This window comes from Cylas formicarius, unplaced genomic scaffold (genome assembly GCF_029955315.1).
Source record: "Cylas formicarius isolate icCylForm1 unplaced genomic scaffold, icCylForm1.1 PGA_scaffold_4__25_contigs__length_36172078, whole genome shotgun sequence".
Taxonomy (NCBI): Eukaryota; Metazoa; Arthropoda; class Insecta; order Coleoptera; family Brentidae; genus Cylas; species Cylas formicarius.
Window position 1 is genome coordinate 5,133,408 of NW_026844334.1, and position 16,345 is coordinate 5,149,752.

The 16,345-nt window shown below is 34.4% G+C and overlaps 1 protein-coding gene across 6 annotated transcripts in view; it reads left to right on the forward strand.

Annotated features, from left to right (window-relative positions):
- LOC132701044 (zinc finger protein 1) overlaps positions 1 to 16,345 on the forward strand; it is a 704,693-nt gene that overhangs the window by 668,260 nt on the left and 20,088 nt on the right. The gene's annotated exons all lie outside the window — the stretch shown is intronic.

Consider the following 16,345-nt stretch of genomic DNA (forward strand, 5'->3'; position numbering starts at 1 on the left):
TATTATTTAGCGATATGCTGAGTGCGGGGTGCGTCAAGGTTCTGTGCTGGGGCCATTACGGTACTCCCTCTTCTTGCCGAATTTTGAAAAATGTGCTTGGAGCACAATACTTCGCTTTTGCTGATGATACTGTGTTACTTTACACAGGCGAGGAAGAAAACGCATTGAACAATACTGTAAATAGTGACCTTAATCTCTACTTAAGTTGCCTATATTATATTGAGCTACAGATAAATATTGGTAAAACAAAATATGCAATATTAAACAAAACAAAAAAAGCAGATCCAAACACAACATAATAAATAATCAAGAAATAGATAAAATTCAACATATTAACCTAACCAATAATATAGAAAACTGCTCGAGTGCTTCAGAACAGAATTTTGAAACTACTGTTTTATTATGTATTATAATTTAATGTAAATATCATGGCGACTGACGATGTGCATGATTACAGAACTATATATCTTAATAATATTTATCAAATGTAGTCAAGAACATAAGACTTAAGAACTATGAAGACACACCATACCGTTGCAGAAAACCTAAGAAATTTGAAAAAAATTAGACTGTTTGTTGATCCAATTAAAACATATTTAGGTATTGTAAAAAAGTAAATCTCTCCAACACCGTGATAAGTAATTGTAGATATTCTCGACGCCAGGGCTATTAAGCACTGTTTAGAGAATTTGATATTGTATTTGGTAAGGATATAGATAAACAAATAAATGTTTAAAAAAAAATGAAACAAGCAAATATAAAGTTATGCATAATGAGTTAGAAGATTATTAGATAAAAATAATGTAGTGGGCTGGTGTCACTTATTATTGTTTTATTTGTCATTGCTCAGTCAGTTTAATCAAAATTGTATTGTTTAATCTTATTATATATATATATATATATATATATATATATATATATATATATATATATATATATATATATATATATATATATATATATATATATATATATCCAATTAAAACATATTTAGGTATTGTAAAAAAGTAAATCTCTCCAACACCGTGATAAGTAATTGTAGATATTCTCGACGCCAGGGCTATTAAGCACTGTTTAGAGAATTTGATATTGTATTTGGTAAGGATATAGATAAACAAATAAATGTTTAAAAAAAAATGAAACAAGCAAATATAAAGTTATGCATAATGAGTTAGAAGATTATTAGATAAAAATAATGTAGTGGGCTGGTGTCACTTATTATTGTTTTATTTGTCATTGCTCAGTCAGTTTAATCAAAATTGTATTGTTTAATCTTATTATATATATATATATATATATATATATATATATATATATATATATATATATATATATATATACACAAACAAACTGTTAATTATTGGGATCACCCCAACTTCGATGGATCGCCGTAAAGGGAGCAATAAAAGATGTTGAAGCTCAAAGCAAAGTGGCAATTTATTGTAATATCTAGCTTTCGCCCATGGATACAGGCTTCATCAGGACACTAAGTCATATAGAGAACAAAAAAAAAACACTTCATCAGAGTTAACAATCTAACCAAAAAATAGTGAAAAAAAAACTTACACAACACGCCTCTTTCAACCTCTACATATAGAGAGATGACATTGGTATATAAAATAAAGTGTTTCGCCCGTTCTAACTATCAACATAACACTCGATGGATGAAATTTATGGAAAAAATCTACAATTGTAAAAAATATTAACATCCACCACAACGTTACAAAACAATCCCACTAACATAAAACGTTAAGGTCAATAAAATATCCGGATTGATAAAATATTAAAAGATGAAAAAAACAGCCGATTTGTTACAAATGACACTCCGTATTGTCGAGAAGGAAAACTAAATGTGCGGGAACTTATTAACAATTCGCAATAACCTAAAAAAGCCACAACCAAAAAACCAGTCAATGATACCAACTGTACAGCCAACCAGAACATATGTAAAACACCAAACAAGGGAGGGAATTTTAAACAGAATTCTTTCAAATATGCACCCATTGTACACTATTTATATAACTATGTTTACATTATTGAAGTTAACGTTAAGGGTAATTAGAAACAATCCTTTAGGGCGGGGAGAAAGAAACAAAGAAAGGAATCTGTTTTTAAACATTTTAGCAACCCACTACAACCTGACCGTATCAAAAAACTCTGGTAGCTTATGCTTCGCAGTACGACTCTGATTAAGAAGATAGGTGTTATATATATATATATATATATATATATATATATATATATATATATATATATATATATATATATATATATATATATATATATATAACAAGACAGATGTAACATCACAAAACTGTTTGGGCACTTGCTGAAAGCCGTGTCCAAAGTATTTACCTGTAGAAATGGAAAAATAACAAATAATAATAATAATAATAGGCTGTATTGAGAATTGAGATACATGATATATATATATATATATATATATATATATATATATATATATATATATATATATATATATATATATATATATATATATATATATATATATATATATATATATATATATATATAATACAGAGTATACAATACTAAAATCTCGTAAGACGGCTACTCAACATTAACCCAACACAATTAATCTGTATATTATATCCAACAAGAGAACCCGTAGTAAAGAAAAAAATATAAGCAAAAGGAAAAGAGAGTGAGTAATTATAGAAAAAATTCTGTGATTAATTAAAAGACGAAAAACACAATCCGCACTTTATTTGTCTATTAACGGGCCTTTAATGTTCTTTCGAAGTAGTTTTAAAGACGATAAGGCAAAGAAGTGTCTATTTTCCAAAAACCACTGAAGACTGAAAGATAAATAAGTAAACATTATGGGAAACTTCTGGACGGCCATATTTGTTTGCCGTCAACAGTGCCACAATCGACTTGGACACTGGCATCGCGTCACGCATGGTATTAATTAGTTACTTATTCGGAGAAAAAATTTGATAACTCAACCGCCAACTTTCAAGAACTGACTCAGAATGCCGCGCAGACTGTTTATTTATTTTTGTGGTTGACCGTTTGGCGCCGACACAGCTTCACCTGATAAAGCGTCCCGTCGCAATTTTATACGGAGGTTATTGCGCCTTGTACCAATTAAAAATGAGTCCGTCATATATAAAGGGTGTCCCGTTCATATAAATAACATAATTTGTTACAACAAAATAATTAGCTCTCAAAAGAAACTTGTCCGTCCGTGTGCAATATGAAATTGGCATCGATAATACACACCCCCTATTACAGTCGGTTATTTAATAAGAAATGTATTTCAAGTAAATATCAGCAATCTCATTAAGAGTAATAAAAATACAATAAAAATCATTTGAAGCACCTTATTTAAACGATAAAAAATAAGGCAGTGTTAGAAGCAAGAAACTATGTCAAATAAGTCTCCGTACACTATTATTTCTTATGATAAATTGAAAAGTTTCTTAAAGTCTAATATTTTGTACAATTGCCATTTGCTTTAACCCATTTTGTCCCAGTGGTTAATGCACCACCTATTCTATGATTTTTTTTTGTCACATCCAGGAAATATTTTTATTTTAATTTTATTATTATCACTACTAAAGGACATAAAATCGCTAATGTATGTGTAAAGGAAAGATCTTACATATGACTTCAAAAGTTAACAAAAACGGTACGTAAATTTGTATCACATTTTCAAGTAAATCCAAAATAGTAAAATTAAATATTTTGGATTTGTATTGCCATTTTTGTTAAGTTTATAGCATGTATTGAATATGCTTTATTTTTTGAAAATATTACTGGTGCGTGAATGCACCGCTGTAGCGCATGTAGAATAAACATTCCAACAATTAGTGTGAACGTTATAGTTCTTAAAATATTTCATTTCCGAGGTATTTGACTCAAAATTAATCAGAGGCGGCTATGGAGGAGATCGTGATGGATGAGGACAATAACAATGAAAGTCGTAAGTATTATTTGGATTTACGTATTCTTATGTATTGTAGCATTCGATTCCTTATAAATTTATGCTAAAAATAACGTGAAAAAATATTTACAGAACATATTGACGCGGTCTATATTCCACCCGACGTTGATACCTTGACTGACGAAGAAGATATGAACCATAACATAAATCTACCAGAGTTTGGGGAACCAACTGATATAGTTGGAACTTTCGAGTTACATACACCGTTTTGTTCACTGCACAAGGCATAAACTAATACTAAAGAACACACTAATTGTTGGATGTTTATTTTACTGACAGATAAAACCAGTGAATATTTTCCAGTAAATATTTTCACAAAATAAAACATATTCAATATAATATTTCCAATGTATGTTTCCTGCGATGTAATCTACATGCCATGGACTTGACGAAAATGGCATTACAGATCCAAAATATTTTATTTTACTATTTTGGCTTTACTTGAAAATGTGATACAAATTTGTGTACCGCTTTTGTTAACTTTTGAAGTCATATAAGATCTTTCCTTTACACATAAATTAGCGATTTCTACGGCTTTACGTCCTTTAGTAGTGATAATAATAAAATTTCTAAATGGATGTGAAAAAATATTTCCAGGACGTGACAAAAAATCAAAAAATAGGTGGTGCATTAAAAATGGCTTAAAGCAAACGGCAATTGTACAAAATATTAGACTTTAAGAAACTTTTCAATTTATCATAAGAAATAATAGTGTACGGAGATTTATTTGACGTAGTCTCTTGCTTCTGAAACTGCCTTATTTTTTATCGTTAAAATAAAGTGTTTCAAATGATTTTTATTGTATTTTTATTACTCTTAATGAGATTGCTGATATTTACTTGAAATACATTTCTCATTAAATGTAAGTGAAAGAAGAAACTAAAATAAAACTGAAAAAAATACAATGTCAATGTCAAACAGGTCAAATGTCGCATTTTGACATATTTGGCCACTATCAAAATTTGCGAGTTTCATGATAAAACTCGCTACTCTACTGTATCCTAGGCCAAAAAAAAGGAAAATTTTCAAAATCACCCTCAATCGAAAAGTCCATGGCATCTTTAATTTCACGAAAAAGCTGTTTTGGGTTACGAAAGTCGCAACACGCCCGCTTACTTAATAAAACCATCAGAAGTAGGACACACTAAACACAGAGTGATAAGAACAGAAACAAAAAATACAAGCAATAGACACATTACACATTACTAGAGAAAAATACAGAAACTTCGATACCGTGGTTTTCGAATAAAATAATTTCGAAACTTCAAAACCCAAAGCAAGTCGAAAATTAAGCCCCAATGAAACAAAAAAACAAAATACAGACGCCAGAGATACAAAATTAGAATGGGAAAACTGCTTGCGAACGTTCTAACAGAAAATATTATGTTCTTAAATTAGAATTGTTATTTAATTTTTAATACAATTTTTGGAGATGCTGACATAGATTTTATTGATTTATTAAAGTTAATGTTGTCCCCTTCAAAGTAATTCCCTCCAGATATATAATACACTTAGGTGAACGTTATTTCCAATCCTCCAAACATTTCTGGTATAAACTCGCGTTCTTCCAGCTTTCCAATCGTCCTTCCTTTCATGGGTTTCTTGAATTGTGGAAACGGGAGAAAGTCGCAGGGGCCATACCTGCCGAATATGATGGCTGATTGTGGTTTTTGTTTTTGGCCAAAAGGTTAGACACAAGCAACAATGAGTGAACAGGCAAAATCCATAACTTCAAAGTAACACCGTACAACCTTGTGGTAAAAATTCTTGATGATAATCAAAGAAATCAGTAAACAAAACTTTGACATTTGATTGGAAAGACTTCGCTTTAGTTTCGACGTCATAACCATATATATCATATATCATCAGTTATTGACGTGCTGGGGCGTACAGAGCGAGGTTCGTCATCGGCGTCCATCTTGGAACACCTTGTACCACTTATGAACATTTTTTTTATCAAAGTAGACTGTATTTCATTTTTTACACAAAAGTTTATGCGAATTCTTTATCCCATTTTTTTTAAGGGCAGTACGGCCATATGTACAACACAACTGAAAAAAATATCGAAGATCGAATATACGTAGGCCGTCCATTTACTTTTTGAACACACCTCGTAGAACCTTGAATCAGAAACTGTTACAAAATTAAAGTACAAATCAAAATACATAAATTACTAAATAAACAATGTTTCGTCTCCATAAAATATCACATTTTTATAAATCAGAATAGGAAAGTGATTTAAAAGCGGTTCAAAACATTTTTACTTCTAAATAAATTTAAAAAAAATATTTTTTGCTTGAAAATATATTTTGGTATGTATTGTGCCTCACCATTGACCAAATAAAACGGCAGATTACGTTAGTGGTCTGACTAAACTAATCTTAATAGCAAACTTATTTATTATTTGGTTTAGGTAGCCGACATCGAGATACCATCATTATTGCTTCACAAAACGATTCCTAATAACTAATTACAATATTTAACATTATTATACTGCCATAAACAAAAGAGGACCGCGCGTTATCAGGCGTGGGGAGGCCAAAGGCAAGGTAAATTTCGCCGAAGCACGTTACAAACGCACACAAAAAAGAAGATAGCGACCGATTGAAGAACACGTGACAAAGGCGAGATAACGAATTGAAATCGAGAAGAAAAGACAAGAGATAACGGCAGTCATAGGTCAGTTTTGTTGAAACTATTATGAATTGTTGCTTTGCTTGCGAGTCCTTTGATCCGCAACGACGTTTAGGTGAGTTTTGCGCCATTTTTTTCGACAATTTTGATTACAAAATGGTTACGTTACAGCTATTAGAAATTTTAGACAAGTAAAATATGTTAAACCGCTTAACTACAAGCTTAAAGTTCTCGGTAGTGATGGGAACAAATAGAAAGCTAGATAATAACGGTGTGCCACAAGGGTCGGTTCTTGGACCACTTTGTTGACTCCTTGTTCCTTTTTTTAAATTAATGTGCTGCTTATTCTGTCCCCAAATTGAAATGTTTTGGGAAAAATGATGTTTTGTTTTAATAACTTTAAAAATAACTGGTTGGTTTTGGTTAGTTTCCTCACGAAACTAATAAATTATATTATACAATTGTCACGCGTGAGTACGAACTAATCATTATTGTTTTTTAATGAATTAACTAATCTATGAAAAAAATTACGATAAACTTATCCCAACAAATTAAATATCAATAAGAACATGCAAAAGTACAACCAAATAATTGATAAAAAAAGAAATGCACTGGTAATTAATTACTAGGTAAAGGTAAAGGTAAAATGTCTATTATTTTTGTACTTTGGGATAACTTTATCAACATGTTAGGTCTCAGGGTAATTTGTCTATATTTTCGATACCTTTTATAGATCTTTTTTAACCAAAGCTAACATTATACTTTAATATTCTTTAAATCGAGGTAGTAAGGGGGACGTTTTTTGAGACGCCGCGTATAACTAAAAAACTAAAAAAGTCGTTTTTTGACCGAATACGCGAGAATTTGTTAAAAATGGTTAACTGTTTATACGAAGAAAAATTTTTACTAGAAAAAAACGGGAACATCGTCTGTGAACTGATTGTGTCGCGGCCTGGCCGTCGTGTTTAATTATTACACTTGGACCCCGTCCAACTTTAATAAAATGCTTTTGTATCGATTCGAGTCGAGAAAAAAAAAGAAAGGAAAAAAAAAACAACGTGCGTATCAAGAGCTATTTCATACGCAAAAACAACGAGTCCCGTTATTTGTCGAACAACCCGGGAGGGGTGTGGGCCACGTGCGGAACGCGGTTTGATAAGTGGTGGGCGAGGCAGGGGCGTCCCTACCGTGTTTCTACCTCAAACATGCGAAAATAGTTAACTAATTAAATTACATAATAAGTTTATTGTTAATTTTTATTTTAAACGCGACTTTTAGATTTAATAAAAAATGTCAACGGGTTTTTTGTTGAAGAAACTGAAGATGAACATCCTAGAGCTGCCTTGCAATTTTCTTTATTATTATTATTATTATTATTATTATTATTTTTATTATTATTAGTCTCTATTATATTATATTCGTTATTATTATTATTAGATCCGCTTATTGCAAATATTATTAATATTGTTAGTTCTGCTTTGACTAATATTAAATTGACTTTGCTTTGCAAAATCTAAATTACTGTTACTAAAACAAAAAAATTTTCATTTCTATTTACCTGAGAATACGAATTTATCGGTTTAATAAGAAACATACGAGGTCTGTCAATTATATTCCCGGAAAAGTGCCCGGACGGTCCGGAATATACATAAATTCTTAAAATTAAGTTATAATCCTTCGCAGTAGTCTCCCTCTAGCTCGATGCACCGGCGCCACCGTTGGATCCACCATTGGAAGCACCCCCTGAAGCCCCTGAAGATAGGTCCCTCGGCACCCGAGTCGTGACACGTTGCACCTCCTCGACGCCGTCGTATCGGTTGCCCTTGAGGTAGAACTTCAATTGTGGAAAGAGATGAAAGTCGCAGGGGGCCAGGTCCGGTCTGTAGGGGGGGGGGGGGGGGGTGCGGAAGCGTTGGAATGCCGTTTTTGGTCAAAAAATCGCGAACTGCGAATGAGGAGTGGGCTGGAGCGTTGTCGTGATGCAGCACCCATCCACGTTCGGCCAATTCCGGCCACGTGTGCACGAAACACACGGGCCTTCAGACGTTTCAAAACTTCAATGTAGAACTTCCCATTGACTGTCTGACCTGCTGGAACGTATTCGTGGTGTACAACTCCATTAATATCGAAGAATGCGATGAGCAATGATTTCACTTTTGATTTCGACATTCTGGCTTTTGTGGGGCGCTTCCCCCCCTTTTCCACCCACTGCATGCTCTGTCGTTTGGTCTCAGAGTCATACTGGAACACCCAAGACTCGTCTCCGGTAATAAGATTTGACATCCAGTCTTCTCCTTCCTCCTCAATTCGAGAAATCATGTCTTCACAGATGGATAAACGAAGCTCTTTCTGCTCAACTGTGAGCACTTTGGGAACCATTTTCGCGCACAACTTGCGCATCCCTAAATCCTCGTGTAGCATCTGTCGAATGGTTTCCTTGTTGATACCCAACTCGTCTTCCAACATTCTGAGGCTTACCCGACGGTCTCCGAGCACACGCACGCGCAGGCGATCGACGTTTTGTGCCGTTCGAGAGGTGGAGGGAGCTCCCTCACGTGAATCGTCCTCCACCGACTCCCTGCCTTCCCTGAACCGCTTAGCCCACTCGTAGACAGCTGTTTTTTTCAGGCAATCATCCTTGTACACGTCGGTTAACTGTTTCATAATTTCCGCGGAACTTACACCACGTTTGACCAAAAATTTGATCACTACTCTTTGTTCAGTTTTTTTAGCACACATTTTCGCGACAAGGGGTCCAAACACGCCGATGATCAAAGTACTGTAACACACGAACTGAACAACCGATCGAGACGAAACTTGCACAGACTGACGTAGAAATGAATCCTCTTTCGAATGACACAACGCGAACGCCGTAGCATAACGAGAGTCGCAGTGTTGCCACTTTTCCGGGAATCTAATTGACAGACCTCGTATTGTTGGTTTATGCTGCTTGAATATTGTTGTTCCCTTATAATAATAATAATAATAATTTTTATTCAGGTAATGTCGACGAGGAAAATTAAAAAAAGGCAAGAGTGCAGCGCCCAGACGTACCTCTTTGCTGATTTCTAGACTTATCCTTACAAAATTCACTTATGGTTTACATATTTGGTGCTTTTGGCCTATTCGAAGGCATTCGACACTGTATGTCACCAACTGTCACGAAAAAGTTATCTTGATAACCGAGTGCAGTATGTTGATACAAGTTTAGGTCAATCAGCTAGATAAACGTCAGTTGCGGTGTGCCGCAAGGCTCCATACTGGGGCCACTTTTATTTACAATTTACATCAGCAATTTTGTATCGCGTATGTTACGGCATATTTTTATGCTGATGACACCCTGACCCCAGTATACAGCTCAAAAATTGATCAATACCGATTTAAAAGAACAGATTTTTCAGCACGTCATGGATTGATAATTAATCCAAACTAAGAAGTATACCAAAGCAAAGAATATTTAACACAGGTAGGTATAAAATTATTTTCTATTACGGACCACTAGTTTACCTGAATTTAAATTCCGTAAATACCCACGGCCGTGTTTATACAATCTGTTTTTCTTATTTCAAACCGAGGTACACGCTTGGGGCCTTGTATTGATGAATCCACGCTGTATAACGTTAAAACCGATAGCGCAGACTGACTGATTATCTATCGGCGTTTTTTCTGACGCGCCATTTTAAATCAAAACCGAAAATTTCGGGCGACAGCCGTCCGGAAAAACAAAACGATCGACGGACTGCATCAAAATTACCACCACGGAAGAAAATTTACGGGCTCCATTTATATGATTCCGCGATTTATGCGCCCCGGTCAAGGTTATTCGTCAGCCATTTTGTCCGCGCGATTGACGACGACCCGCACGGCGGGGGGCGGATCTCGACTCAATTACAAGCGACCGAGAAGAGTCAAATGTTATTTTTTTTTAATGAATTATTGTGAATGATGTTTTTTAGTGACTTCATAAGTAGCTATTTACCGTTGACTTTGAGGGATTAAGTAGCGAAAAAAAAGGCAAATGTTGATTTTTATTATATGAAAAATTATGCACATTAATGTTATTTCAAATAAAACCAGTACTATTTATTTATAATTAAATCTGTTCTTCGGAAAACCTATAATTTTTTACGTATTCAACACCTGAAACTTCTGTCTTAGAAACAGAGGTGGCTGCCAATTTTGTGAGTGCTATAGGTACAATAGGAGTACAAAAAAGAATAATTTGTTTTTATTAATACTAAATTTTGTTTCACTCTTGGTTTAGTTAGTTATAGTATATTATGCAACAGATGTGGTAAACGGCATCGGAATCACGAGTTTATTTGGCACAAGCGGAGCGCAGCGGAGCGAGTGTTTCATAAACGAGCGACTTAAAAAGTTTACCAAACACGAAAATATTCACTGACATGACTGTCAGAATGTCCGTGGGACAAGAAACTGACGTGGTAAATTGAGCCTTCCTGCACGCTAGATCTCTGTATAATTAGGCATTTTTCAGAAGGGAGTAGAAGAATGCATTTTTGTACAAAACAGATGCGTCTTGCATTTTCTCCATTGCTTAGTTATGACAATGAATTATATAAAACAAAAAACATTGCCTATATTATTATACACATTAAACATTTCTTAATACTGAGAAGCTAAAATAAAATGCCAGTTGTAGTCATCGTTTTATGAAGTCTGAGTAGTCCTGTAATAAGTGTAGGTGTTTCTAGAAAATCCAATTTAAAAAATATTTGAATAAATATTTACAGAAAATGGCCACAACAATCGATGAACAGTGACGTTACACTCGTTTTTCAATTTTTTACTTTCAAATTTGCCTTTCGGGCCTTAAAAATGTAGATTTTGGGCCACTTTGAACTAACGATTTTTAGTTTTGTATTCATCGTTTTATTTAGAGCATCACCTATTTCGCAGAAGACCCTTAAAATGTTCAGCTGTAATGGGCGATGTTTTGATACTGCTAGATCCCACAAAACGACTGCCTTATTTATTTGTGCATTTATTTTTCAACGGACGCAGCCCAATTACAATTTGCGTTAAATCTTCGATTCACAACAACAACCAATAGAATTATTAATTATTATTAATAACTTAAGTTCGTAGCAACAGAATAAAATAGAACAAATATTCCAGGTTAAAAAAATTAAGATAGAATACTACAGCGCTAATACCATTAAGTTATTTATTAATAAATTATTATAGACTTTATTATGCAACTGTAACAGCATGACGCATTGATATTAGCATCATCATATTCAGCACGAGAAGTACCCCGAAATATGCAATTGTAAAGTACAAAATTTTTAATGCATTTACACTGATGAAGTGCTGGATACATCTCCTTATGAAACCATGAATCTAGAAATTGTTCTATGGATAACAGTGGTCAAGTAATCAGCAAATGGCAATTCCTCAATTTTTGCCTTGACCAGATAATTAATCGAAATCATCAGCAGAGTGAGTTAACTAAAATTGAAGTCAGAAGTGTGGTTGTTGAATCCAAAAGGCCCCGTTGTGAGGTGTTACAGATTGATTCGGTTGAAATAAATTGTAAGTTGTGGAAGCTGCAGGTGCTGGGTTCAATATACACGTGCAGTGTCCTGAGGTCGTAAGGAGATAGTAATAGCTGAAGAGCTAAGATTGTTATTTTGCCAAACAGCATGAGGTAAACTAAAATCCCCAGAACACGTAAGGTAAAGTTAGGCAGCTGAGGTGTAACAGTTATTTTGTTGTCAAGACGAGATAATTAATTACCTAGTATTATCAGCCAATTAAATATATTTGTGGTCACCAGAGGGCAGGTCAGTCAATCTGCTGCGTACATGATTCATTCTTTTCTTTATTATTTCGTCAGATATTACTAAACGTTATTTTATTGTTAAAAATTATGCGAAAATTTCAGTAAAATCTCGCCCCTAAATAATCCGAAAATAGGAATATATAAAACCTCTTTGTAACGTAAATGTTTGGACGTTAAAATAATATTTTTACCGCTCGCTGCGACCATATTGTACCTACATTTGTTACAAACCGCATTTTGCTGTCTGACAAAAGGTTTTAATTCAATCATAAACAGACAAGGTATATAAGCGGGGACACGAGCGTGCCGGCTTTTTTTTTTCGCTGCTTCGAAATTCCAGGGGGGGGGGGCAGTCCGGAGGCGAAAAATTTGCAGTCACGATAAGCGCGTATAGAAAGTTTAATACAAGGTGTAAGTGAAAGACACAGCAACACAGTTATTTAATATCTACTATATAAACAATAACCATAGTTATTAGTATGATTTACGCGTGGTTAACTACATTATTTATTTCTACACATAGTCGATAGCCCATTCTTATTTTTTCTACAGCTTGATTTTTGATTGATTGATATAGAATGATTCGTATTTATGTTATCTATTTCAGTCCCTCTCTTTTATTAAATTAATGTTGTCTTGCCTAGTAAAATAAATTTTATTCTTTAAAGGACCCCATAAAAAAGTGTCTAGACCAGTAAGGTCTGGACTGTTAGGTGGCCATATACTTGGCAGCAGCGGCATTTTATCTATAAACTCTTCTACACCTTTTGATACAATTCTTTCGTATCTATCACCATGAAATGCAGTTCCTTTTAATTTAATTAAATTAACGTTTGACTTGGATTTTCTGTAGACCAATAGTAAAGGTAAATTTATTCTGTTGGGCAACCCTGTTGCTGTAAAAGAAAATTCGTCTGTCCATAAAATTTTAGCAAAAATAGGGGTCGATTTCTAGTCTTTCTAGCATAAGCCTATAACATGTTAGTCGTTAAGGCACATGATTTTAAAAGACTGCCACTTGTTTTTCTTTCAGATTCTCCAAAAACTAACTAAAACTTTTTTTCGGAAAATGTCATAAATAAACAATTTTTTTCTGTCAAAATTGCTTAATTAAGACGCCGAAACTGTAATAGTAATAATTAACGAAACAACGGAACGGCAAAGGAAAAAAATGGCGACCCACGGCCTACTAAATAGAATTTTGGTTTTTGGCATTTCCTGCGTTTAAAGAGCAAGAAAAAATATGCTTTTATCTGCTGCTTTGTGGTAGCTCCCTGTATAATATGAAATAAAACTTTTAGTTGTACCATAGAACTTTTTTTTTCTACAATCTGAAACGAAAAAAGTTAACGGCGATTGACATTTATAACAGATCACCCTGTACAGGATCATCATGGGAAGACATCTTATCACAGAGCCTATAAGAATATGAAAAAAAAACTTAAAGATTCGCTTTATACTCCTACAATGTAATTTTCCAATTCCTCGTGCTTTCTACACATATTTTATGTATAATAACTAGTACTAAAAATAAGAAACTTTGTCTTTAAGTTTTTTTGATATTTTATACAGATCCTGAAATAAGGTATCATTCCCGTAATAAACGTTGCATTCTCTCTACTTTCGGAGCATTTGTCGGCGGAAAATCCCGCCGCGCGCCGCCCATGCGGGTAGGTATACGTGTGCTTTAACGGGGGAAATAATTAAAGCAACTTAAAATTTATTAGTAACATCCTGTCGAGAACAATTATAAGCAAACTTTACGCCGGTTTCCGCGCCCGTTTATCAAGTAAAGCGAAAAATTATCGTTATTATTATTGAAATGCCATTTTTTTCGTCTACGCCTACAAAAATAAGGGTAGTCTCACATTTTATAGTACTCACAGCTTGACATTTTTATACAAACAAATTTCTTACAAAGAAATTTAAAATAGACCAAATCGCCCGTACTCGAAGAAACCTGGTTTCACCAAATTATCAAGATTTACAACAATTAGTCTACTAGATGCTCTATTCGGATGTTCTCTAACAGTCACAATTTGGAAACGGATCTTTACCCCATTTTTTACCATGGTTAGTGCGTATTCTACTTAGAGTCCTCCATATTCTGCCAGGTGGCCAATTTTGGGATCAATTCTTGTTCCCACAAGTTTATTACGCTGAATTGGGAGGAATGTAGTTCCACGGTAGTTTGCATGGGTGGTCTTCTATATCCTAGTCTAGTAGTGTAGCTGTATCCTGATGAATGGAGAGTTGAGGATTGTCTTGGACGCTTTTAACTTCCGGAGAAGAGCTGATGATCAAGTTATTCTTGCACAAGAAAAGGAGGACATGGAATACATGATAAAAAAGCTAAAAGAAGAGTACGAACTGTGGGGACTAAAAATAAATATGGATAAAACCTCATATTTATGTACTGGACAAGTTGCAGATTTGGATTTGAATTTAGAGGACGAAATTAATAATAGTTGCCAAACTTCCAAGTCTCTAGGATCAACAATACACCGAGATGGTACATGTGTAAGCGATATAGAGACTAAAATGGCGCGAGGAAAACCGGCCACAAGAGCACTTCATGGAATAAGACTCTTACCAAAGAAAACAAAAAAGGATCTTCCAAAGCATAATACAAAATATCACCTTATATGGAACAGAAGTATGGTCCATGACAACCACGCTTGATAACAAGGAAATTAGAAAACAGCGCGTTACAATGGTGTGGCCACGTACAAAGAATGCCAGAACACAGGTGGCCAAAACGAGTACTGGAATGGGAACCTCCAGGGGGAAGACAAAGAAGACGACAATCACCAAGATGGGAGACATTGGACATACGATGATTGATAGACATCTGATAGTAGGGGACTGGAATGTAAGAGAACTGTGGAGGATGAAAACGGCGAACTCGTAAAGGAAAATGCCGAAGAAGGAGAAGAGCTGATTTTCGTAGAAGGTCCGGGTGCGGAATGTAGCAGCCATTCTGTAGAGGTTGATCTTAGAGTGCCGCTAATACCACTCCGAAGTGGAGTAGACTAATCCAGGTACTGCAGGAGGACCCTACGTAGTTCCCCACAGCTTATGGATAATGTTATTTCTGGTTCTTATTTTTGCAGAACAAAATTGAAAGCTGCCAAATAATTTAACATTTAATGACATTTAATTTTTATTTACCCAGCAACACAAACAAATGAAACGCGTCATTAACTTCCAAGGCTTACTATTGTTTATCTGCACCTCGATTGTAAAGATTAAAATTAAAAAAAAATAATTTGTATTTAAATTTTCAAAAGCATTTTTCTCGAAAACGATGTGTTGTAGCGAGGTACGTCGAAAACTTCAGTTTTTCAAATTCTGAAGTCCAAATTACGAAAATTCGACAAACAAAAAATGTGGAGCAAATTTTTCCAACGCCTCCCCTAAAGAGTTTAGTAACTATACCAAATTCTATTCAAAAATATTTACAAAAACCGCCATCTAATTTAACACCCTGTATGTTAAAAACTAAGACTTTTTGGACCCTGGCTGGGTTTTGTTTTTGAAAATATGAAAAACCGTTGTTTTAAAAAATAATTGCCTTATTCTAAACAGTTCCACAGAAGAGTAATTTCTAGTTTTTTGCAAAACGAAGGTCTTATGACATTACAAATGTAACTCAAGTTAATTCCGTGTTAAACGAAGATTAATTCCGCTTATCGAGGTCGTAATGTTAAAAAACCAAACACCCTTGACGTTTTTCTTCTTCGACACTTTTCAAAATATCCACGGCTACGCGGCAACAATCCAAAAGAAATTACACGTCCGTCAGATGTCGACGCGCCGCAACTATTTAGAAAATGACAGGTGCGTTAGATCCGTCGTCCGCATCGCGTAAACTTCCTCCGTAAAAATCTCTATCCGTCTATTTTCGAGTTTCGTAAACGGATTTTGATTGAAAC